Raw genomic sequence first — 24,516 nt, forward strand, 5'->3', positions numbered from 1 at the left:
CTTAAAAAAATACCCCTCGCAATGGAGAAAAATATTTTCAATTTAATGAGATAATTTGCATGAGGAAAATATTAGATACTGAATGGAGGAAAGATAAGTTAAATTATATTATGTGTGGTGGTGGGGCTGGTTAGTTGGTGAAGGGGAGTGAAAACTGTAATATGGCATGGAATCAGGATTTTATGGTTGTGAGGAAAATTAGATGCCATCAAATCCTGCTATCTCTCATTTTACTGGAAGAAATAAACATCTAGAGAGGTTAAATGGCTTGCTCAGGATCACATATCTAATTATTTACTGAGAAAACTAGAAAAGTAGAAGGAAAACCTAGTTCTTGAATCAATTAATTTTTTTAGATTGTGTGTACATAGTATCAAAATGACTGATTCTCGAAACAACAGCAACACTTGAGTGGGTGGTTCCCCTGTAGTCTCCACCACTTGGGAGGCTGAGGTGGGAGGAGTTCAAGGCTGCAGTGTACTGTCATGATTGCCTTGTGAGCAGCCACTGCACTGTAGCCTGGGCAACATGGCGAGACCCCATCTCTTAAAAAAAAAATAAACCCAAACAACACTTGGGAAAATTGTGTCCCTCTTCCCTGAGGTCTTCCTGCTGCTCCTGCCCCTACCCAGACTCATACTGCATGGAGTCTGAGTAGCGTGTCTCTCTGCCCATTAAACCTCCCCTGCCCTGTATCCACCCTTCACAATTGTCGACTGAGAGCTAAGGTGTCTGTGATGTATTTGTCAATGATTGAAATTTCAGAAGTGGTTTTTATTTCTCTCAACGCTTTTTGGGGGTAATTGCTTATGGCAATGAACATCTACCATCTTAACTATTTTTTAAGTGTACCATTCAATAGTGTTAAATACATTCACACTGTTGTGCAACCAATCTCCAGAACTCTTCACTTGCAAAACTGAAACTCTGTATCCATTAAATAATTCTGCATTCTCCTTCCCCTACTTTCCTTTTCTATGAATTTGAGTACTTTAGATGCCTCCTATATGAAGAATCACACAGTATTTGTCTCTTTTTGACTCATTTATTTCACTTAGCATAATGTTCTTAAGATTTACCCACATTGTAGCATGTGGTGGAATTTCCTTTTAAAGGCTGAATAACTTTCCATTGCATGAATATACCACATTTTGTGTATTCATTCATCCATTGATGGACACTTGGGTTGCTTCCTCGTATTCCCTGTTTAGCCATTTTGGATGTGCACAGACAGTTTCAAAGTGTTCGCAATAAAACAGAAGAATCGTTAGTGTTGCCTATGTGATCCTAGTGTTACAAAGGAGTAAACTGCATGCTATTTTTATGAATTTAATGCAATATGATGCTTTGTCTTCACAAACTTACACAGCTTTGGGGTGAGATGCAGCTGTGTGGTGAGAAAAGGGACTTACAACTGGTCTGGCGCATGATGTTCAAAGCCACAGACATTTCTTAACATTTATGAAGTTTGGAAGCAAAAGGCACTTTAAAGGAGGTAAGGGTAGAATTGAGCATTTGGATTTTGGCATCAGGTACACCTAGGCTCAGGTGTTCAGTGCTTCATTAGCTGTGTGACCAGGAGCTGATTATTTAAATTCTGGAATACAAAATATAGCATCTCCTTCATGGAGTTACTGAGGATTAAATGAGACAATGCAACTAAAGTGGCTAACAACGTCTTTCAGAGTGAGTAGTCAATAAATTCTAGCTAATAGTAGCATCTTCTCACTTTACAGATAAAGAAGCCGAGCCTCAGAAAGAAATGTGACTTTCTTACGATCACACAGACAAAACAGACAAAACCGCAAAGTTGGCATTTGAATTATATTTAAAAAATAATGAGAGGGGTCTATTTTCAACAATCATCTTTCTTGCATTGGAACTTTGCAAGTCATTTATGAATGCTCACAGACACTCATGCCTAGCAGAAACATGGCAAATACTCTTTTTTTAAAAAAAATCTTGTTAATTTGTTCTGTCAATTAATCATTCAATGAATTCCTTCATTCAATAACCATTGAGTGCCTGTCATATGACAACCATTGTCGAGCAATGGGGACCTACCAGTCATATGGAGGTGACAGGCAAATATGCTAAGTGTTCCAGTGGTGATGAATCCACAGAGAGCATGACTGACAAGAGGAGAGGTGCCTAAACCACACTTGTGGGTTCAGGAAGGGTGTAGGGAACTGGAGTGGGCATGTGTTCAGGCCCCAGGTTACTGTCTGCATAAAACTGAGTAAGCCTGGCGTTTGCCTTTCAACCTAGTGAGATAATTACCCCATAAACAGCAATTGAGAACTGAATTGGAAAGTGCAGTGTGCATATCAAATGCCAGGGGCACAGTAGAGGGAGTGATTGACTCTGCCTGAAGTGCATTTGGGAGGGGTGATGATATGGCTGGAGAGAGGGCTTAACCAAGGAGCTGACAAAGGAGGTAAGTCTTGCAGGATGAGGAGATTATCACTACCCAGAGAAGGAAGGGACAGTTAATCTAGGCAAACACCCAAGAAGCATGCGGGTGCAGGGCTCCAGATGCCTGGGATACAGGTTGTTCACGAGAGGCTGGTGATAGAGTGCAGAGGGAGGTGAGCCTGTCGTGGTAAAATCCCAGGACTTACCTGCTGATGAGTATAATGGTGTTAATGTTAACATTTAATGTCCTGATTCTGATGGTTGTTCACAAAGAAGTTCTAATCCTTCAGGGTATCCCATGCCCAAAGTCTTTCCCAGATATTTCTGGGAACTTTCCCTTTCCCCAAGAGGCATCTGTTTTGCCTAGACTCAGGATTAGCTAGTCTCAGTCTTCTGCTCTGGTGGCCTCAATGAGTTTCCTTGAGTTCACCACTGCTGACCGTGGCCTCCACCAGAATGTTTTCTGCCTAGCCCAGGGTACTTTCTCTGGTGGCCTCCTTCAACTCTTAAGGCACCAGATCTGTGACTGCAAATGGGGTCGCGGGGATAGATCAAGCTGTGTCCTCTATTCCTTCACCTGTGTGTGTGTGTGTGTGTGTGTGTGTGTGTGTGTGTGTGTATGTCAGAGAGAGAGAGAGAGAGAGAGTCCCGTGAGGTTGTATTTCTCGAAATTGGAATCTTATATTCTCTCCGGAATACACTTCAGCTTGTATCCTACACCCTTTCCTCATTAGGACTTAAAGTCATCCTCCAGGCCCAAAGGGAAGACATTTACCATTCCACTGTCTTCTCTGACTTTATCTCTCCCACTGGTACACAGGCATCATTATTAATGCACCATTATCTTCCTCTTGTTTTTGTCAACAGTGACCCAAAAATCCCTGAATGCATATGAAGAAATGAAAACAGATACTTGGTCAGGGAATGTCTGCCTCATGTCCTATCCTTCTGGTTCTCAATTTTGGCCCAGCCAGTAGCTTTGCAAGGTCTCTCATTGCCTAGCTGAGAAGTTCCAATATTCAAGAAACAATTATTACACGTAACTGACTCTTCTGTAGGAAAGGAGGCTGCTGAGGGTAGCCTCATTTGTTTGATGTCAGGTGAATTGTGTAATCAGATCTTAGAGGAACCTGTGGATTTTAGAAGAGAGGTATGGCAGGAAGACCAAGTAGGAGGCTGTGCAGCCATCAGGATGAGGCATGATAGATGCTTAAGCTAGGAAAGTGATTGGTAGGGATGCAGTGATGGGGATAGAACTGAATAAACTATAGGGGCAGGAGAGGTTGGAGACAGATTCGATTCAGGAGAGCACAGGATAGATGGTGACTGTGAAGTTTGTCTTGAGAGAGTTGGGTGGCTGTTGATGAGATGGGCATCAACTGACCCATTTTACATAGAGGTTAAGTGATTTGTCCAAGGTCAGTGAACATACTGATAGCTGCATTATGTGTTCATATTGTGCTAGAAACTCCAAACAAGAATAGCTTCTACTTCATTACCCCCATGGCCTTTTCCCATTATATTAAACTTCTACACACAGAACATACTAAAATAATTTTCGAAAATGTCATTAAAATTAAGAAAGTACTTAAAAGGACGTATGAGAAGCTACATTCAATAAGTACAGAAATAAATTAGAGATGAGAAAATATTAAAATACCTGACCTGCGTGGGTATCTGCATAATATTTAAAATGATCTCATCCATTTAGTTCTAGTGTTTGGTGTCCTTATCTGAAATATGAAAAATGTTCTCACAGAGAGGCAGGCGAACTGAAGGAGGATATCTTAATATACAGTGAAATATAAATTAAAAAGCCTTCTAAAGCTATTAGTAAAAGTAGTGAAATACATTAACAGGTGCATAGGTTCAACTTTGGATGAATGTTCTTTGAAATCGGATTCATCACCAAAATTAATCTGAGAGGTGTCAAATCTGTGCTGGGTTAAAGAGGTGACAAATGGGAAGACTTCGTTGAAGTTCCGAATTGTAAAGGGATCAGAATTAATAATGCTCTGTCACGGGTAACCCGAACACACAGGAGTTTAAGGAACTCACATCTTGGAGAAGAAACCTGGAATACTGCTGTTGAAAAGAGAAGTCTGGTCATCAGTTGGATTGATCTGTCTTATGAATAACTTCAAATTGACTACAAATAACCACAAAAATGGATTTCTTTTATGTTAGTGGGGCTTATGTATTTCAACAAACTGGTCAAGTCTTTCTCTTAGAGTGGAATAAATACAGTATTTTTCTCCCCCATGAATCATTTAAACCCATACATATCCACGTTTTATTTCTACTCCTTAAAGGCTCTACCTGTTTATTTAATTCAGAGCTTCTTGGAGTTGATGCACCTTAGAAGCACCAATCTTCATGGGGTCTTCATTCATAGTCTCACATTATGAAAATGAGCATAAAGAGAAGAGGGAGGCGGGGAATGCTGCACACTCCAAATATCTATCTCTCTCCAAATACCTAAAATAACATATATCTTTTGCTTATTCACAAAAACATATCTTCTGGTCAATTCACAGGCAGATTTTCATGTTCTAAGTGATGAGTTCAGGGTGATCTATTAATGGGACACGTGCACATCTCTGCATCATAATCTCAAGGGTTAGGCAGACAATCTTGTAGCGCACTGCCTCAGGGAACAGTGGGGAGGGATATGGCTGATGTGTCTTCTGAGCTGGGTTTGCTACACTTTTCTGCAAAGAACAAAGCCGAAGCTGACATTTGAGCCTGCCAACCAACTTCGCCTCATGGATTCATAGGATGTGTGACTGCCAAAGGTTTAGCAACTCGGTAACTGACATTTTCCCCCCATGAAATGGAACTTCTGAAGAACTGGAATAGTTTTAGGAAGACTCAGTAGACTTGAAGTCTTCAATGAAGCACCTACCCCCTCTCCTGGTGATGCCTGTATCTATAGGAATAATTCTGGCTTGCAGTTTCAGAGTGTATTTTAGAATTACTTGGTGTATGGTTCCAGAGTTTCATCCCCCACCCAAAACACTTTCCTATAAACATGGTTAAAAATGAGGAAGGAGGGAAAAAAGGAAGAAGGGACAGGTTAAAAAAAACTAGGTCAAAGGAACTTTCCATCTCTTGCCCACCCTCCTTCCATACTCTTTTTATGTCTTGTATCATTTATGCTTTTGAGTATCTAATAGGTATCTTACCTAATATCTTTATAGAATTTTTGATTCTCATCCGTTGAACCTGTCATTTCTTCTTATCTCAATAATGGAACCACCATCTTCCCAATTACTCAACCCAAAAGTCTGGATGCTATTTTTGGTTTTAATTTCAATCCCTTTGGCTGCTTGGATCTGGGAGTCTTTAGATTCTTCTGTCTAAGCTTATTCTCACCTTAGCAGTTTGTGCCAGCTGTTAACTCTGCTTAGAGTAAGATTCCCCAAGAATTTTGCAAGGTTGGCACCTTTTTCTTATTCAAATATCACTGCTTTTGGAAGAACTTCCCCCACCACCAAATTTAAAATCATCTAATTGAAAGTATTCACATTGCGACTGTTTATCACAACACTCCACTATAATTTTGTTAGGACATAGCACTATTTGTTTTTCTGCTTCTTCTTCACAAAAACCTGTGTTAAGCTCACAAGAATAGGGACCTTATCATTCTTAATCTTTGTCATAACCCTGACACTAGACTAGAGCCTGGCACAGAGTGAATACTCATTATAATATTTATTGGATGACAACATTAACAATTTTTTATTATAGTAAACCTTCAGTCCTTATATGTTAGTGTTTGAGTATGATAGTGTTTGTCTATAATATGTGTGAATAATTTGTTTTCAATTACTCTTAAATTGTGGCAGTCATGGAGATGGGACACTTGGATTACCCTTCAAGGAAGAACTTGCCCTTCAGCTGCAGAGGCTGCAGTTAGCTGACAGCTTCCATTGTTACTGCCATCAAGGTTAACATCAGCTTGGAAAAGTGAGGCCAACTCTTCTGGGGCAGGCTCTAACCAAGGGGGAATACCAGGTTTAGTTCTGCCTAAGACAGATCACCACTCACAAGAAATGTCCCTCAAAAGGAAATCCTTAATCTGGAGTTTCTGTGGGCTAAGACTTTGTTAGATGGTTTGGTGGAGACTTTATTAGGACTGCATAAGGGATGTTGCTTACCAGAGAACTTTTGTATGACTGTTAGTTAGTCCTTTGTTTAACTGATAAAAACAAGGGTGGAAGAAAACAAGCAAACAGTCATTGAGAACCTGCTCCGTGCCAGGCTGTTTTAAAAACTGTTGATAAGATCTCACTCAGTAATCACACTGACTTTTTTTTTTTTTTTTGAGACAGACTCTGGCTGTGTCTCCCAGGCTGGAGTACAGTGGCGCAATCTCTGCTCACTGCAACCTCCACCTCCTGGGTTCCAGCAATTCTCGAGCCTCAACCTCCTGAGTAGCTGGGACTATAGGTGCATGTCACCATGCCCGGCTAATTTTTGTATTTTTAGTAGAGACGGGGTTTCACCACATTGGCCAGGCTGGTCTCGAACTTCTGACCTCAAGTGACCCACCCACCTCAGCCTCCCAAAGTGCTGGGATTACAGGCAGGAGGCACTGTGCCTGGCCTAGTGCTCACACTGACTTTGAAAGGTGGGTAGCGCATGTTTGCTTTTACAGAAAGAGAAATAGAAATTTCAAAAGATTTAATAACAACCTGTTGTTTGGTTATGTAAGTACTGAAGCTAGGATTCAGGATTTGGGCTCTCTGATTCGAAAGCCCCTATCTTTTCAAACTCACCGTGCTCTCTCCATCTGGAAGGACTCGCAATTCAGGATCTTATAAGGGCAGCAAAAGGACAAGATGGGAACTAATAAACCTACATTCTAGAGTAAAATATTTAATTTATGATTAAAATTTGAGCAAACATACATAATACAGCAAATGAGATACAATCCATGGTATGACTTTCTGTTAATTCCAATTACCCATCTTTTGTATTTTTGCAGTGGTTCAGTTGAGAACAGTATGCATTGTTCCATCCTCCTCCTAGAACTCACTCTTTGTCCTTAAGATAATGGAAACCAAACACATTTCCCAGGCTCACTTGCAGCTGGGGCTGTGTACATGATGAGGTTCCACTAATCACATGCATGCATGGGACACTTTCATTTGGAACACATCTATTTGCTGTCACAGATCACGGCCGATCCTACATGATTTAGGAGTGAGTTGCTCTGGCAGGAGCTTCCTTGGTGGTCAGTTCTGGGCTATGATTCTTGAGAAGAATTCTTAAAACCTCATTCTAGAATCATCTGTTTACCTGTTTACATTACCTGTGTGTGTGTAATGATTCTGCTACACACACACACACACACAAATACACACACACTCATACACACACACACTTCCTGTATATAATATTCTACAGTATTGAATTTATTTTTCTTGAAACTTACTAGATTACAAAGTTTCAATTAAGAACTTTGATCAAGCACTTCATAATCTTAGGCCTGTTTTGTGAGGAATGAGATGCTCTCTTTAAAAGTAAGAGCTAAGTTATTAAATCACAGAAAAACCTCAGTCTATCTGTTGGTGATTGCACAAAATCTCCATCTTAATGATAAGTTTCCATGAACCACATTGCTATAACTCTTGCCACTTTGCTATTCAGATTAATTATCACACAGATTTGTGAGTAATAATACTAGACCTTAGGTCATCACTTTCCTAAGGGGTGCACAATGCAAAATTCTAGTTGCAGATGTTCATTGCAAAAAAAAAAAAAGGCTTCTACTTTCCATCTTTTTTTCCCTCTAGGCTGTTTCCCTAATTTGGGCCTCAGAACAGGTAGATAATTTAAAGGCTATATTTCATTTGTCTCAAAGAGTAGTGCCTGAAAATATGCCCCTCCTTCTGGTTAGAAGTTGTAGGATGCTAATATTTCTTGTGTCTCATTGTCAACCCCTTCCCCCAACCCCTCAGCATCCTTCTTTCTTGTCTCCATAATAGCACTGTGGTTACAATTTTGTGCTTATCTTATTTGGGCTATCATGTGTATGGCCCTGTAAATCACAGTGTATATTAGTCTGAACTCACATTATAACACACTCTGCAATATAATGTCCATGCATGGGAAGACTTTGCAAAACTGGAAGATACTATGCAAATGTTGGTTTTTCTTCTTGGCTTAATTCCTGATGGAATTAGAGTTACAGAATTATAGAATCTTAGAAATCATCTTGGTCAGTTGTTTTATAAAGAGTTTCATAGAGTCCCAAGACATCATAAGAATTCCTTAGAGCCATCATGGAGGGATCAGAGCTTCTCACCTCACTTCGGCCCAAGTGGCTCTACCATTGCCTCATTTTTATTCTGCTGCTAAAAACAGTTTGAAAAATCACTGATCTCGTTGCATCCTTAGCCCATGTATTAATTCCCTTTATAATCTCTGATAGTGTTTAGATGTGTGTCCCCTCCTGTTGAAATGTGATCCCCAATGTTGGAGGTGGGCCTAGTGGGAGGTATTGAATCATGGGGGCAGATCCATCATGAATGGCTTAGTGCCATCCCCTTGGTGATCAGTGAATTCTCACTCAGTCAGTTCATGTAAGATCTGATTGTTTAAAAGAGTCTGGGGCCTCCCCATTCTCTCTCTTGCTCCCTCTTTTGCTCTGTGACATGCCTACTCCTGCTTTACCTTCCACCATAAGTAAAGGCAAGCAGATACCGGCACCATCCTTCCTGTACAGCCTGCAGAACTACGAGCCAATTAAACCTCTTTTCTTTATAAATTACCCCCGGGCATTTATTTATAGCAACACAAGAATGTACTAACACAACCTCTCTCATAGCTAGTTGTCCAGGCTTTGCTTGAAAATATCCAGTGACAGGGAGCTCATTACTTAATGATGCAGCTCACTGTATTTGAAGACTGTTTTGTTGTTATTATTTCATAATTCTGTCTCATAGCTAGAAATTCTAACTAACTGATTTCATTGTTGGGGTCTGGTTAATTAAGGCTTTCCTCTGTAATTTTTTTTATGAACAGATAATCATTCTAAGGCATTTTAGTAATTCACACCCTTATTTTATGCCCTTTCTGGGTAGGGATGAGGGTGTACATATTACCCCACCACTTTCATTTATACATCTTAATGGTATATAAAACACCTATAAGGTGACGGTGAGTTGCCACAGGCAATTAAACAGATAATACTGTTGTTCATGAGATGCGGAACTGAGGTGGGTAGGCAGAGAAAAGAAGGGGCAGATGCATATATCAAGGGCCTACTTTGTGCTAAACCCATCATATATTTTTTCCATATTCGACTCTTACAAAAATCAACCTTAGGTGCAATTATCTTGAAGTCCAGATGCATTAAGAAAATAGTGTAAAACTTCACAGCTAGCAAGTAGTGGAGTTGGGATTTTAACCCAGATTAGATTCTGAAATCTGAGTTCTTTCTTCCACTTCAGAAGGAAATTTTCAGTCCTTCGACTGGTGACTGACATCATTATTATGGCATTGTTGTAATAATACACAGAATCCTGCAGTCAATAATGTCTGGTTAAAAATGTCCTCTTCCTGCCTCTTTTTGCTTATCTGCAAAATGGACATAATAATCATAGCTATTTCACAGGGTTTTTATGAAGAGTAAAAAAGCAATGATAAGTTATGTCCTCAGTGTCTTTCTGGCACATAGTTAGCCTGGGATTTCTGTTAACTTTGTGTGATTATTGATGCCATGCCATGCCCCTCACTGAGTAAAATTAGAAAGCACAAAATCACATACAGCTGAAAGAAGATCTAAAGAAAAAAATTCATGTGTTAAAATGTCTTAAATCTCTTTTCTGCCTAGGAACTGCATTGGATTGAATTATGATGTCGGGGGCAGGGGCTGGGCATGGGGGTGGGAGGCAGTGAAAGTGGAGGAGAAGACACCCTCTAGTTGCTTCTAGGCTAAGGAGGACCCTGGAGGGTATCTCCACTCTGTAGTTTAGCAACCTGGATATGTGGATATCAGAGAAAAAGAGCCCAGTTGATAGGCACACCAGGCCGGTTCAAAGGCATCACCGTGACACCAGTTTTATCCTCTTTCTATTCATGACCCTCTGATTCAGGAAACAAATCCATTAAACCAAATAGGATTAAGCTGCAAAGCCCAGCTTGTGATGCGGTTGTCAGGCAGCAGTTTCCCTGCTGGTGTTAACAGGCTGTGGTGCAGAATCCTAACCTCAGGCTGTCCCACCACCCGGGCAAGCGTGAGGCCGAGGGCCAAGGAACACCACACACTTCCCTAATGTGTCACAATTACGGAGACGACTGTGCTAAGTAACTTTCCACGGATCTGCTCTGAAAACTTGCAGTGTGTTCAACGGCCCTCAAAATTTTTCATTGGAACCTGTGGTGAGGTGGTCTGGTGGCGATTATACTGAGCTGTGCTAGAATAAACACAGTCACCTCCAGAGATGTTTTTCCTCCCCTTTGGAGTGTATAGTTTGTAAAAGAGTTTGGGTTCCTTTTCAGCATCATTTGTATCTCAATTTAGCACTTTGAAAGAGAAGGAGGAGAGGTTGCAAAGATAGCACAAGTGCTAGTGGCTGCAGAACCGAATCTTGTACATTGCTAAGAATCAGGCGTCTGCCTCGCTGGGAACAATACTTTGCATTTACAAAGCAGCAGCCTGTCCAGGCATTCTGAGAAGGCTGCTTACATGAGTTATCCCATTAGCGCTGTCGGTGGTGCTGGGCGAGGTGCCCAGTGGTAAACACAGCAGGTAATGGAGCAGGGAATGTGACTTATCTCCAGGGACATCCTCAGTAGGACTCGAAAGTCCCTCACTTGTTGTTTCTGGTGAGTAGCGATTTAGAGCACAGACCGTTATAGAGAAGCACTCATTATTTACCCAGGATACAATCTGGAAGTTAACCCGGATCTGCAAGATGCCTCCTGTTATTAGCAGGAGCACCACTTCTCAAGTCCCAGCTTTCCACTTCAGAAATAGGTGACAATGAGATCAAAGAAAGGTGGAGGCTGCAATTCATCATGCTTCCAGGGGAATGCATATCAACACTTCTCTTTCAGGTGACAGAGAAAGGGTATTAATGATGACCTCATTCTCTCTGGGAGACCCACATTGCAGTTAATAAGGTATAGCTAGGCCAAAGCCAGTGGAGAAGCCTGTAAATGAAGTGGGCTGAGCACGAATGGGCAGGTGAGGAATTATTTAACAGGAGTTCAAGAATAGGCTGAGTTTCTCTAGGTTACTGTAGGAAAGCAAAGTTCTCTCCTATTTACTCAGGTGCCAGAAATGATTTCTTTAGTTTCAGGGCCTGCTTTGTCTTTTGGAAGGCACCCTGGTTGGTTTATCGCAGTGGGTAGAGGGAACTTCACTCAGTGGGTTGGTGTTCCCTTGAGGGGCCATAGGTTTTGGGCTGCCCTTCCTTGAGGGCAGGGATAGAAGTGTTGCTGATGTGCAAAAACTTATTCCAGACTGCTTTGGGATGGGTGTTAGACCCTCAGGAGTGAAAAGGCCACCAATGTCATCTATGTGGCCCCAGTCTCCCTTTGCAGCTTACTTTCCAGGTGTTTCCTCCATTCAGTGACCTGTACTCCTTTCTCGCCATGGGTGCCGTTCTCTTCAAACGCTCTGTGCTTCCTCACGTCTCCTGCCTTTGCTTGTGCAGATCTGGCTCTATCTGTCTGCAGGCGGAAGTCCCCCTTCCTTCCCTACCTAACCATCTCTGTGAGTCTTTCCCCAACCCACAGGCAGGCTCAGTGGTGGAAACATCCCCGTGACACTTTGAGCTTACCTGGATTGCCTTGCCTTTCACAACGTGTGGCAATTATTTATTTTCTTCTCTATCTATTCCATTACCTTGTTACCTCCTCTAGAGAAGAACCCATGTCTTATTTATTTTTACATCCTCAGGGCCTCGAGAGAGTAGACATTTACCGAAAGTTTCCCAAAAGAAATGAATGGAGTTGCTTGCGTGTGGGGTGTGGGTCCTGGCAGTGGTCTTATTGTGCTGTGTATCTTTAATGAAGCTATAACCTGTCTCCATTCCAGCTTCTCATCTGTTAAAAAAGAAACAGGTATGAGAATAGTACAGACCTACCTTAAGAGACCTTGTATGAATTAGCAAACTAGAGAATTATGCAAACGTCCATTTTAATGGCTGCCAAACCTGAAGATGTAGCTGAGCTTATGATTGGGAACCAGCCAGGCTGCTTCAACCCACTTAAGCATAGATAATCAAATGCACAGCTTCTCTGACAGCTGCTGATCACAGACGCTATTAAAGAAAGAAATGGTCATAATACAGGTGACAAAGAGAGGCAAGCCTTCTGAGTGGCAACTTAGTACCACTAGGAAAGTGACAAAGCTTCAGAGGCCTCTCCCCAAAGCAAGGCCAACTGCTACCCTTTGCTGGAGGTGAGGGCTGTTGGGAACGAGAGGGCTTATGTAGACAATCATTTACATTTTACTAAAAATAATTGGAGTTTACAGACATTTCTTGCAAACATGCAACTGTCAGGCCTGGATGGAAAAGAAACATTTTTCTCAAATTGTGAGAAATTCTAACGTCGTAGCAAAAAATCAGGAGTCTGATGATTAAATGTGGAGAGCTGTCATCTCGGCATTATATTAAAATAACTTGCCTCCAGCAAATGCACAGTATTTCTTCTTTTAAATCTGTCACTTCTCGGGAGGCCATAGCTTCGGTTGGCTGCACCGGTGGCTTTGTAGCCATGGCGGTTTTACAGCAACACGGACACTGGGAGGCTTTCTGGGGGCAGGCGCGGGGGTGATTTGGGAGGGGTCTCACTAAGCACTGTGCGGCTGCAGCAAACCATTTGCCGACCTATTTCTTCTTGACTTAGTGGGGCCCTTTGGAATCTGAAACTTTAACCAGAACGCTAGCAGATAAATTATTTTCAGCAGTGCTCCTCAGACAGCGATGTCAGGCTGCGGGCAGAATGAACTGCATTTGTTTATGAAATCTGTTGCTTAATAGGACAATCAGTGTTTCATTTCAGCCTCTAGTCACGATACTTTTAATGATGTCCATACTGTGCTGCTTTTACATGAAAACCAAGTGGGAGCAGAACAATGGGAAAAAAAACCTAAATCGGCAGAAGAGAGAAGAGCGATGCTGTGTCAGGGACCACGTCTCCTGCTCTGTCGAATAGAGCAGATGTGTCTCCGCACTGTCTGTTTCCTCTTGCTTTGGCTCAAGAGGCCATTTAACCTCTTTCCCAAAGGATCCCAAGGATCCCTCCTGTTTCTCTGCTTTCCTGATATGTGCTGTATAATACAGCAAAAAAAAAATTTTTTTTACAATAGTAACACTTCAATTTGCATTATCTTTTTGGCTTTTGAAGGCACATTCACATCTATATCTCACAAATTTCTAACAAAAGAGAGGCAGAGTGGACTTTACAGCAGTGAAGTCTTCTATTTGCCCAGCCCTTCATGGTATGTAAGGCCTGTCTGTCCATATTGTGTAATTAGTTTGGTTGTGATTCTTATGTTGGTTATCCCCATTACATAGGTAAGCAAAGTAACGTAGAGGAGACAGCATGACAAATTATTAAGAACAGGAAATTTTGGGATCAATTCTGTTTTGTTGCTTATTTTTATGTGATCTTGGGCCAGCTACTTAACCTGCCATAACTTTAATTTTTTCTTTAAAATAAGGACAATAATAACTTCATTTGAGGTTATTGTGGGGATTAAATGCAATAATATACACGTAAAGCATTCAGTACAGAAGGTGTTTAATAATTGGTAGTTATTATTAGTGGTAGTATTACAGAAATAAAGATTATGAGCCTTGGCTGAAGGCACCATGGTAAGGGCTGGAGTTATACATACCTGGTAACTGGGGAGTCAGGTCTGTTGAGTTTTCATCACATTCTGCCCTGCCCTTGCTGTCTTTCTTAATGCTTAGGGGGTGTGCAGATTTTCCACCTTTCAGCAATTCCAGATACAGCCTGTGAGGATATAAAAAGCAAGTGAAGAGCCTGCAGAAACGCAGGTGCAGCTTGGGGTCTCTTTGCCAAAAGTGCAGTATTTCTTCAAAAGCCCTTAAATGTCACTTCTCCTTGCTCAGCTTGGCTGGAAACGCCCCCACCATTGCCTTTCAGCCCAGGGGTGACATCGCCTGAGCCATGTGTGTCTGAAAGAGGGATTCACCTTGACCTTCCTCTTTCCCAGAAGAAGATACAACACAAATGAGGCCATCAAAAGCATCACAGTTCCTCCCACTCAGCACCTCTCAAAGGCCTCATCCTGACCTCCCATCGATCAGCCATAAAACATAAAATCAACAGAGTTCTGCTTTTCTATTTCATGCAGAAACATCAACATCGACCAGCATTGTCAGCCAAGCTCACAGAAATATACAGTAAAAATGGGTGTGCCCATAGACTTCCCTCTCAGATCCTCTTAAGCCTCTCCTTTGTCCTGGTCTCGGGTGACAGCTGTGGAGCAGAGCAAAATCCTGCTGCTAAGTACTAAGTTGGAGAAGCGTTCATCTTTGTCCCTGCACAGAGGGTGCTTCCAGCGAGTTGGTGACTGACAGCCCGAATAAGCAGTTATTTCTTCAGGCTCAGGTGCGAGAGACACATGTAACCCAGTGCCTGACCTTATACAGCTGAGCTTGGCATTCTGGAGCCAGCTTGCTGCCACCATTACCTGTTAAGGTTAAAATATTGTTGAGCTGATTGATGATGAAGCTCTGATCATGCTACTCTCCCGCTGAAATAATTTTTGAGTGTGCTCCAAGTCCTACAGAATCAGGTCCAAATTCCTTACTCTGGTGTTCATGGTTTATTATGATCTGACCCCAGTCTACCTTCCTAGTTGTGTCTCTTTTTACCAGGGTTCATGAGTCCTGTGATACAGACAAGCTGAAAAATTCTCTGAATCTGCCCCCACAGTCTCTCACCTTTCAGCTGACACTTAGGTTTTTCCTTCCCATGGTATGCTCTTTTCCTTGACTGTTCATGTCTGAATCCTATCTACCCTTCAAGCACCATTGATATACTACCTCCTCCATGAAGAGCTACCTGTTTCCTCCAGCTATGGCAAGTTTTCCTTTCTCTCAAATCCCTTAGCTCCTCATGCATACCCTTCTTAGGACAGTTATGCCTTCTTCCGAGTATTATGCATATTAAGTATTATGAGTTTTGTATACATTCTATTTTTTTTTTTTTTTGAGACGGAGTCTTGCTCTGTCGCTCAGGCTGGAGTGCAGTGGCGCGATCTCGGCTCACTGCAAGCTCTGCCTCCTGAGTTCACGCCATTCTCCTGCCTTAGCCTCCTGAGTAGCTGGGACTACAGGTGCCTGCCACCATGCCTGGCTAATTTTTTGTATTTTTAGTAGAGACGGGGTTTCACCGTGTTAGCCAGGATGGTCTCGATCTCCTGACCTTGTGATCCGCCCGCCTCAGCCTCCCAAAGTGTTGGGATTACAGGCATGAGCCACCTCCCCCGGCCTATATTTTTTAATAGACTCTGAGCTCCTTGCAGGCAGGAGCTGTATCTTTTTATTTTATGAATCACTATCATTTAGCCCAGGATCCCTGATCCCCACAGAATGAACTTAGAAAGAGCTCGTTATTAAATGAATAGATGCTCCTTTCTATTCATTTAATGAGAGCTTCACATGGGTTGAGAGAGGACTCATGTTTGTGACAATGCATTGGTGGAGCCAAGGTCTGCTCTGATTGCTTCATGCCTGGTTGGCTGTCACCCCCAAGTTGAGGGATTTGCTCGATATGATTTCCTAGACTGTTTTTAAGGAGATGACTTGTATGTCACACTTCCATATCAGCAAGGAATCTAGTTGTCATACACACACAGACACACACACAAGCACACTCTTACATGTAAATGGTTTGGCCAAATTCTCTTTAAAATAATCTGCTCCTATCTCCTTGGTACAACTGTGGCTGTTAGTGAGAAAAGAATTCATGAGCAACATTCAGAAGGCATTATTAGTAATTTCAACTCTTCATATTGACTCTCGAATATATATTGAGACAGAATAGTGTATTATGGGTCAAAAAGATCAGAATAAGTTATTATCCTTACAGGGGAACCTACTTGTTATAAACAGTTTTCTCAGGAATTGGCCTTTCAGAACATGAAGAGTGGCTAATGATTGTCACCTCCTCCTCCACAACCACAAACAAGAGCCAGCATGTCTTCTCCAAATAAGCTTCAATTATTAAATATTCACGGCATCCGTTAAATATTCTCCTGGGCATACAGGTTGTCACTCAGAAGTCTGAGTGTCTTACGTATTTTCTAATTTTTACTGCCAGTAAAGTTTTACCTCTGTGTTGTTATTTTTTAAAGTGAAATAATTCATTAGAATACAACTTCTTGTGGCAATCCATAAACATAGCTCTGTAGTCTCTAGGAAGCTGTTATTCGTGCCACGCCAGGGCTGTTCTCTATTTGCATATTTGCAGGTGGAAGAAGTTTGCCTGCATATCGAAATGATATATATTTCCACTCTGTTAGTGAAATATCACCAAAGTTCAGCAGTGAGCCTGTAGGTTATGCTGACTACTGATTCCCTTGCACCAAAAAGCAACTGGAGCAAAAGAGCATCAGAGATGACCTTTAGCTAAAGAGTTGCAAGTTATATTACTCATCATCTCTGCTTAAACACCAAGCACCAGGCACGGGGTAGAATACAGAAAAGAATCCTTCCCACCATCAAGCCACTACCACCTGAAACATGAAGGAGAGAACAAGGAGAGATCACCTCCTAAGCGCTGGTGTTAGAACACCCGTTCTCCTCCTCCTTGCCCCAAAGCAGCCCTTTTTATTTTCATTTCCATGCTAACAAGGTAGACCTGTCCTAGCGTGTGTTCTGAAGAGGTTCTTTCATGCTCAGGGCCTGGGGAGCTTTAACATAGTTAGACGTACTCTAACAGCAGGTTGCCATCAAAAAATTCTATAATAGGATTAAAATAAAAGAGAAATGCACTTGCAGTAGGATGGCAATGATTATTTAACACATTTCAAGTGCTTGGTGGGAAGATGCAGCACAAACAGCAGACAGACCTGCTGTGTGGATGTGTTGCCTTCTTAACAATCAAGGTTTTGTGTTATGATCACGGATTTTTGGAGCTCGGCTTTGGAGAATATCCAAAGGCTGCACAACAAGGTGCTGGGAGAGGGCTTTCTTGCTATCCGAGATGATCATATGGGTTTGTACTCGCTGCCCAGCCACTCCGCCTAGAATGTGAGCTCCAGGAGGGTGAGGATTCTGCCTTGTTTATTTCTCAATTCCCAGCATCTAGAACTATTCCTGGTGCATACTAGATGGTCAGTGAATATGTGTTATCTGAAAAAAGTGTCCCAAGCATGGGCTCTGGAGTCAGATAGTACAGCATAACCTTGGACAAGTTTCTTAAGATTCCTAAGTGCCAGTTTTTCGTCCCTAAACTACAGTGACTTTCCAGTGTTCTTGAGAGGGCGTCTAAAGCAACTAAAGCTATTTTTGTATCTGGCAGGCTGTGTTTCATGGACAGCTGTTTGGGCTGGATGTGTTGGTAAAAACTCAGCTTTAAGAGCTGCAGTGGTATGACGCTTCTGGAGGGCTCTGCTTCATGTCTCACTAGAAAGCTTCAGCATCTGCGGCCTCTGGAGAGGTAGCAGGTGGTGGTGGTATCAGGAGGAAACAGAGATCCTTAGGATATGCCCAGAGGTGGCCCTGGAATGAGCCAGCTGAACCAAGTCCCTGAAACTCACAGCATCAGTGTCATCCTGGAAGACAGGAAGGGAGATCTTAATGTAGCACTTATTTCTGGCACCTAGAGAGGGGGCACTCAGGGTCATCGAATGGCTTGGTGTCATCAAAATTTACTTGTCTTGAAATACTAGTTCTTTTAAGCCTATATTCTGCCATCTCGTAGTCAGGTCCCCTAACTCCAGCAATTAGCCCCACTCATGTTTGCATCTGCAAGCTTTCCACTATTTTTATGCTGTTTCACTTGGGTCAATGTGTTGGCAATTCTCCATTTGCCCCACCCCACTAGATCACTTTTTGTCCCTTCTCTGTCCTGCTCTGTGCTCCAGGAGATGGGGTTCCCAACAATGCATTGCCTCACTCCCTTGCCCTTTGGTTTCCAGTTGGGTTCTGTCAATGGGAGGCATGGGCAAGAGATCAGAAGTTAGAAGAAATAGGTCAGGAGTTTTCTTTCCTACTGATTCCCTGTTTTGGCATCGTGGTCTGGCAATGGCTTTGTCCCTCTGCAACCACAGCTTCTGCCTGAAGGTTTTGCTTCAAGTTATCATCTCTCATTGGGCACTGGTAACACTATTTCCTGCCATTGCCCTTTCGGACCAGGGGATAATAAGGGCTTCCTACTGCCATCGGTCTCTGATGTTGTTATGGCATCAGTGCCACGCCACTCCTTATGGTCCTATTAACTGTGTCCAGATCACGAACAACCACCTCATCATCAAGTCTCTTCATATGAAATATCTGAATGAAATGCTGTTGTCAGCTAGGACACTCTGCAATTGTGCCAATCTTAAAGAAACCGTGAGCTACCATCCTTCCTCTCTCCTCTTCTTCACAGCAAACTTCTTAAAAGTGTCTTCTAGACTTTTATGATGTCCTCCTCAATTCCACTGTACTAGTCAGGGTTCTCCAGGGGGACAGAACAAATAGGACATATAAAAGAGAGTTGATTAGGAAGAATTGGCTCACAGGATTACAAGGTGAAGTCCCACAATAGGCCACCTGCAAGCTGGGGAAGGAGAGAAGCTGGTAGTATGACTCAGTCCAAGTCTAAAAGCCTTGAAGCCAGGGAAGTCAATCGTGCGGCCTTCAGTCTGAGGTCGAAGGCCTGAGAGCTCCCTGGAGGGCACTGGTGTAAGTCCCAGAGTCTCAAGGCCAAAGAACCTGGAGTCTGATATTCAAGGGCAGGAGGAGAGGAAGCAAGAGTCTGACACAGGCAGAGAGTGCAAGCAGACTCAGCAAGTCATTTATCCCCTTTCTTCTGCCTGCTTTGTTCTGGCATGCTGGCAGCCTATGGGATGGTACACACTCACTGAGGGTGGGTCTTCCTCTCCCAGTCCACTGACGCAAATGTCAGTCTTCTCTGGCAAAACCTTCATAGACACACCCAGAAACAATACTTTACCAGCCATCCAGCCATGCCTCAATCCAGTCAAGTTGACGCCTTGGGCAATCACAGGTCCACCAAACCCTGGCTCTCCACTCTCTGAGAAATCTTACCCACCTCCAGTATGTTCTGCTGTCTCCCACAGGCTTATGATCATCAGATTCATTCATTTGTTCAACAAATACTCATTGAGCCTCTAATAGGTGCCCAACACTGTTCTAGGCTTGGGATGTGCTGGTGAACAAAACAGTTATGGAGCTCATGCTTTTATGGGATCAAATCTGTGCTATAAGCCTCTCACAGGATCTTCAGAGTTGTAATTGCAGTTGCCTGCCAGACATCCCCAAAGCTCCATCAGTGCAGCATCGCTGAACCCAAATTCATTATTAGGTGAACCCAAAACTGTTCTCTCTCTCTGAAGGTATGGCACCATCACCCCCTAGTTTTATGTAAGTTAACCATCTTGCCCTTAACTTTCATCTCCAATAAGATTTTTTCGATTTTGCTTTGGACTTTTCTCCCAAAACTCTCTTTTATTCACTATTTCTAGTTATTTGTCTAAAGTTAAAGATCTTATCATTTCTCACCTGGACCATCGGAATAGCCTCTTACTGGTCTTCCCGCCCCCAGCCTGTCACTCTGATATGGTTTGGCTCTTTGTCCCCACCCAAATCTCATCTTGTAGCTCCCATAATTACTGTGCATTGTGGGTGGGACTAGTGGGAGATAATTGAATCATGGCGGTGGATCTTTCCTGTGCTGTTCTCGTGATAGTGAGTAAGTCTCATGAGATCTGATGGTTTTAAAAATGGGAGTTTCCCTGCATAAGCCCTCTCTCTTTGCCTGCTGCCATCCATGTAAGACGTGACATGCTCCTCCTTGCCTTTTGCCATGATTATGAGGCTTCCTCAGCCATGTGGAACTGTAAGTCCATTAAACTTATTTCTTTTGTAAATTGCCCAGTCTCTGGTATGTCTTCATCAGCAGCGTGAAAATGGACTAATACACACTCCAAGCCTTTCTCATTACTACTGCCAAAGTTAATCTCAAATATATTTTCCTGCTTGAAGAATTCTGCCAGCTCCCTATTGCCACACTTTTTTGTAAGATATTTAGTTTCCAGCTGAGAGGGACCACTGGTTTCTCCAGGCCTCACCCATCACGTCGACTCAGGCTTCTTCTGCCTCAGCTCTCCAGACCTGCATGAGTGCCCTGGCCTCTCTGCCTTTTCACACGTGCTTTTCCTGAGTTGTTAGCACCTCCATCCCTCCCTTCTTAAAATTCAAGGCCTTATTGATGACACCTTCTCTGCGAGATTTTCTCTGACTCTTTCCAGAAAAATCAGTTACTCCATCCTTTTCACTCCCATACTTCTTTGTTCTTTCCACTTGCCAAGTTGTTGTACAGTTAGTTATAAAAGTGTTGATTCTCCTTCTAGCCTGAGAGCCCTTTGAATCCAGGAGACATTTTGAATCCTTTGTGTTTAGCACTGTTTGGCATAGAAGAATTATCGGGATATACTTATGCAATAAATTAGAAATGGACAACCCTCACTCTGAGGCCTACTCTCCAGGAAAAGCATCTTCTGACCCCCCAACTCTTCTTGCCACCAGCCTAGCCCACTGTGAGTAGCTGCTGTTGTGATACCTTGTCCAAAGAACCTACTCATGCCTCCATCTTGGGTCCCTAACATGTTACAATACCTAAGTTACCCAACAGCTGAGAGCTAGAGTAGCACCCACGGTTAGCCAATGCAAATAATCTTCCTGACCTCTACTTTATTTTTCCCTTTGAAGGGGGCTGGTGATGAGATACGGAGTTTTGTGAGGACAATGCTTATGGCCCCAGAGATCAGAAAGCTAGGGCCATCTCATGGAGGGCACTAGCAGGCAGAAACTCAAAATCTAAGCCTCATCTATGTGCAGTCAAAATGTCACCAAAGCCACAGAGCTGCTTTTCTAGCCACAGCATCCCCTTCTCAGTCCCTCACCCCAATCTGCATGTTTTCATGTCCCGTCAAAGCAGACCTGAAAATGGGCTTTGCAGGCAGGTCACCTGCAGGTGGGGGAGAGAAAGGAGAGAGGAATTAAAAAAAAACATGTAGTAGTTCCTCTGTGATCAATATCTGCCTAGAGATGGTGTTGCTAATAATACCCTGAGCAGAAGCATTACTGAAATCCTTACCTCTGATTCCCAAATGGCTTGGGAGTTCAGCCAGATCAAGCTTCTGCTGCTTGTGTTTCCAAATTTTAAAATACTGTGAGGTTTGGGGCTGGCTTCAATGCAGTGTTTCTTTTCCTGGGTGGTCAACTCAACTTATTTTATGTGTTTAACCCTAACCCCTTCTCCACAAACAGCAAACAAACAAACAGCTAAAGAAGGAGAGATAAGATGGCACTAGGGGGAAGTTTTCTTGTGGCCACGTTGATGGGGTTGACAAGTGACCTGAGGCTACCTGTACGTCCGCAGAGGTGAGCCAGTCAGTGCTCCCAGGCTGGCATCATGTGACCATCACGAAGAACAAAGGCTCTAGGGAATTGTTTAGGGCTGCAGCAGGTGAAAAGACGAGGCCAGGCAGATGCCCTCCCATACATGGGAAAGAAGACATGAAGAAGGATGAGGATGGTGTGCTTATTTCTCTCTGTCAGTAAAAACTTTAATCCGATTTTGATTTTCTGAAACTAAATTTGGTGCCAGATTGTGAATATACAGTAAATGCTTTACTGTGTTTCAAGCGCAAAGTAGATTTACAGCAGCCGAGATAGTTTGTTAAATTCCTGACAACTCACCAAACTAGAGTGCATAGCTACAGTCACTGTTTCTGACATGGGGGGCAAAGATCCCCCGAAACCCTTTCATCTTACCAAAGGAGGACTCCCGGCAGATTTCAAAACATGTGAGAGGAGAAAGCAATGAAATTACATCCTTGAAACATCACAAGTAGGGGCCCCATCCGATCCTACATTCTGCTCTCACTGTGACCTGATTCCTGGGGATGAAACTGGGTAATGACCAGTAAGTCAAACATTGCTGGCCTCTGATGCTCTTTGAAATGGTTTCTCCTAAAGGCACGGAAGAAATTCAAGAATGGGTCTAAAGTGCAGAGCCTAGAAATTGTTTTTAAAAAAAGAGTATTGATCTTATTTTCACTGCAACATAAGAGCTGAGTTTAAGCCACCTATATGATTTAATCTATTCCTCTGACGAAGTAAAAACACTGAAAAATAGCTCAATTTCTCCATCTTTTTTAGGTGGAGAATGAAGTTACCATGGTTCTACTGAGGGTATTGTTCACTGTCATTTGAAGTAAAAATGCATTTTTCATGAGGCTGTATTAATTTGACCATAAATATCTTCTTATTTCCATGCTGAAAATGTATTTTATAAATTCTGACTTTTAGATTCAACTCTCAATAGACTTTATAAAGTTTGTTCTCTTTTGGTCATTGTAATTCGAGTACATTGATCTAAATGAATATTTGCTTCCTCAAAAAAACCACGTTCTTTCATACATTTCTGCTGAATTAATAGTCTAGAAAATGCCCACTAGATGGCCGTGTCACTGCATAGTTAAAGACTAGCTGGGCAAGTGATAAAGAATCGCAGGCTACTTTATGTTGTAGCTATCCTGGAAAATCCAGAAGGTGGCAGATTTTAGCTATTTATGAAAGGACAAGTACAGAGAAGAATCTCCTTTTTTTTAAAAAAAATTATTTTTATTTATCTTTCCAGAAGGAGATTATGAGCTGAATAAAATTATCTGTGATATTTAAAATATTTGAAAATGTTTCACATTTTTCGAGCATGTAATACAAGCTGAAGGGCTAGCAAAGCTAACAGTGACACAAAATCAAGGTGAAATTGACCAATAAATTGAGAACTCCATTACAGGAACAATTTCCCCGAGTTTGAGTCATAGCATTTGAGTGATAACCTAAACCTGTCTCAACTTTGTGAAACATTCAAAGTGAAGACAGAAGGAAAGGATGGGGAACACTGGAGGAGGCGGAGGGGTGCAGTGTGGGCACTGATGTTTATATATTTTCACCAAGTGTTCTAGTCTCTCAGAGGACTTTCAGCAGACCTGTGCTTCCATGTTTGGTTTTTTTTTCAAGGTTACCGATTACCTAAAGGGATCTGGATTTTAAAAATGAAAAATGACAGCTTGAATACAATAGTGCAGTTTAGAGGGATCATGCACCCTCACAGCTTTGCTGGCTATTGGAGACATTTGCAACAAATACAAATCCACATCCGTTTTGTGGAAGACACTACTGCAGTTTCAGTTCCTCACTTCAAACCTTGGGTTTGTGTGGGTAAGTGTGTGCTAGCTTGTTCTAAGGGAATACCTGTTTCTTAGTTGATTTTGGCCCCAAGCAGTACGAATGGGCTTGCCTTCCCACCTCCTGCAGGAAATACACATTCGTGTGAGGGTGCTGGGGATGGAAGGACTGCAGGACAGCAGGATGGTGGCTGGGAAGTCATTCTTCAGAGTGACAGCTCTACATGGCTCTTGGCACTCCAATATGTCAGGGAACTGGTGCTCAGATCGGGATCATTTATCTCATTTAAATATTCCAAAGAGAATGGCCTACATACTGAAGTTAGATTCATTTGCATCTTTATGCTCTAAAATGGCCTGGCAGCCTCTCTCAAAAGGAGTGGGGTGGGGGAGAAGGAAAGGAAGGAAGAAAGAAAGAAACGATGGTAAGGAAATGCAGCAAGTGAGTGATATACAAGGTGAACGCAGAATTCAATATCCAGGACGAGGACACATATGTCTTGGACCCCAGATATATAGCTCAGAACTGATGGAGAAATGGGCAGGAAGAGAGATAATCTTTATCTCTGTTCCCAAGCCTTCAGAAATAGCTAAGGCTAAATCACCCTCAGAAGAAAGCAGGAAATGAAGACTGCTCCAAGTCACCCATGAGATTTCAGAGTGCAGGCCACTGGCTG

This window comes from Hylobates moloch, unplaced genomic scaffold (genome assembly GCF_009828535.3).
Source record: "Hylobates moloch isolate HMO894 unplaced genomic scaffold, HMol_V3 SCAFFOLD_4, whole genome shotgun sequence".
In the NCBI taxonomy this organism is placed as follows: Eukaryota; Metazoa; Chordata; class Mammalia; order Primates; family Hylobatidae; genus Hylobates; species Hylobates moloch.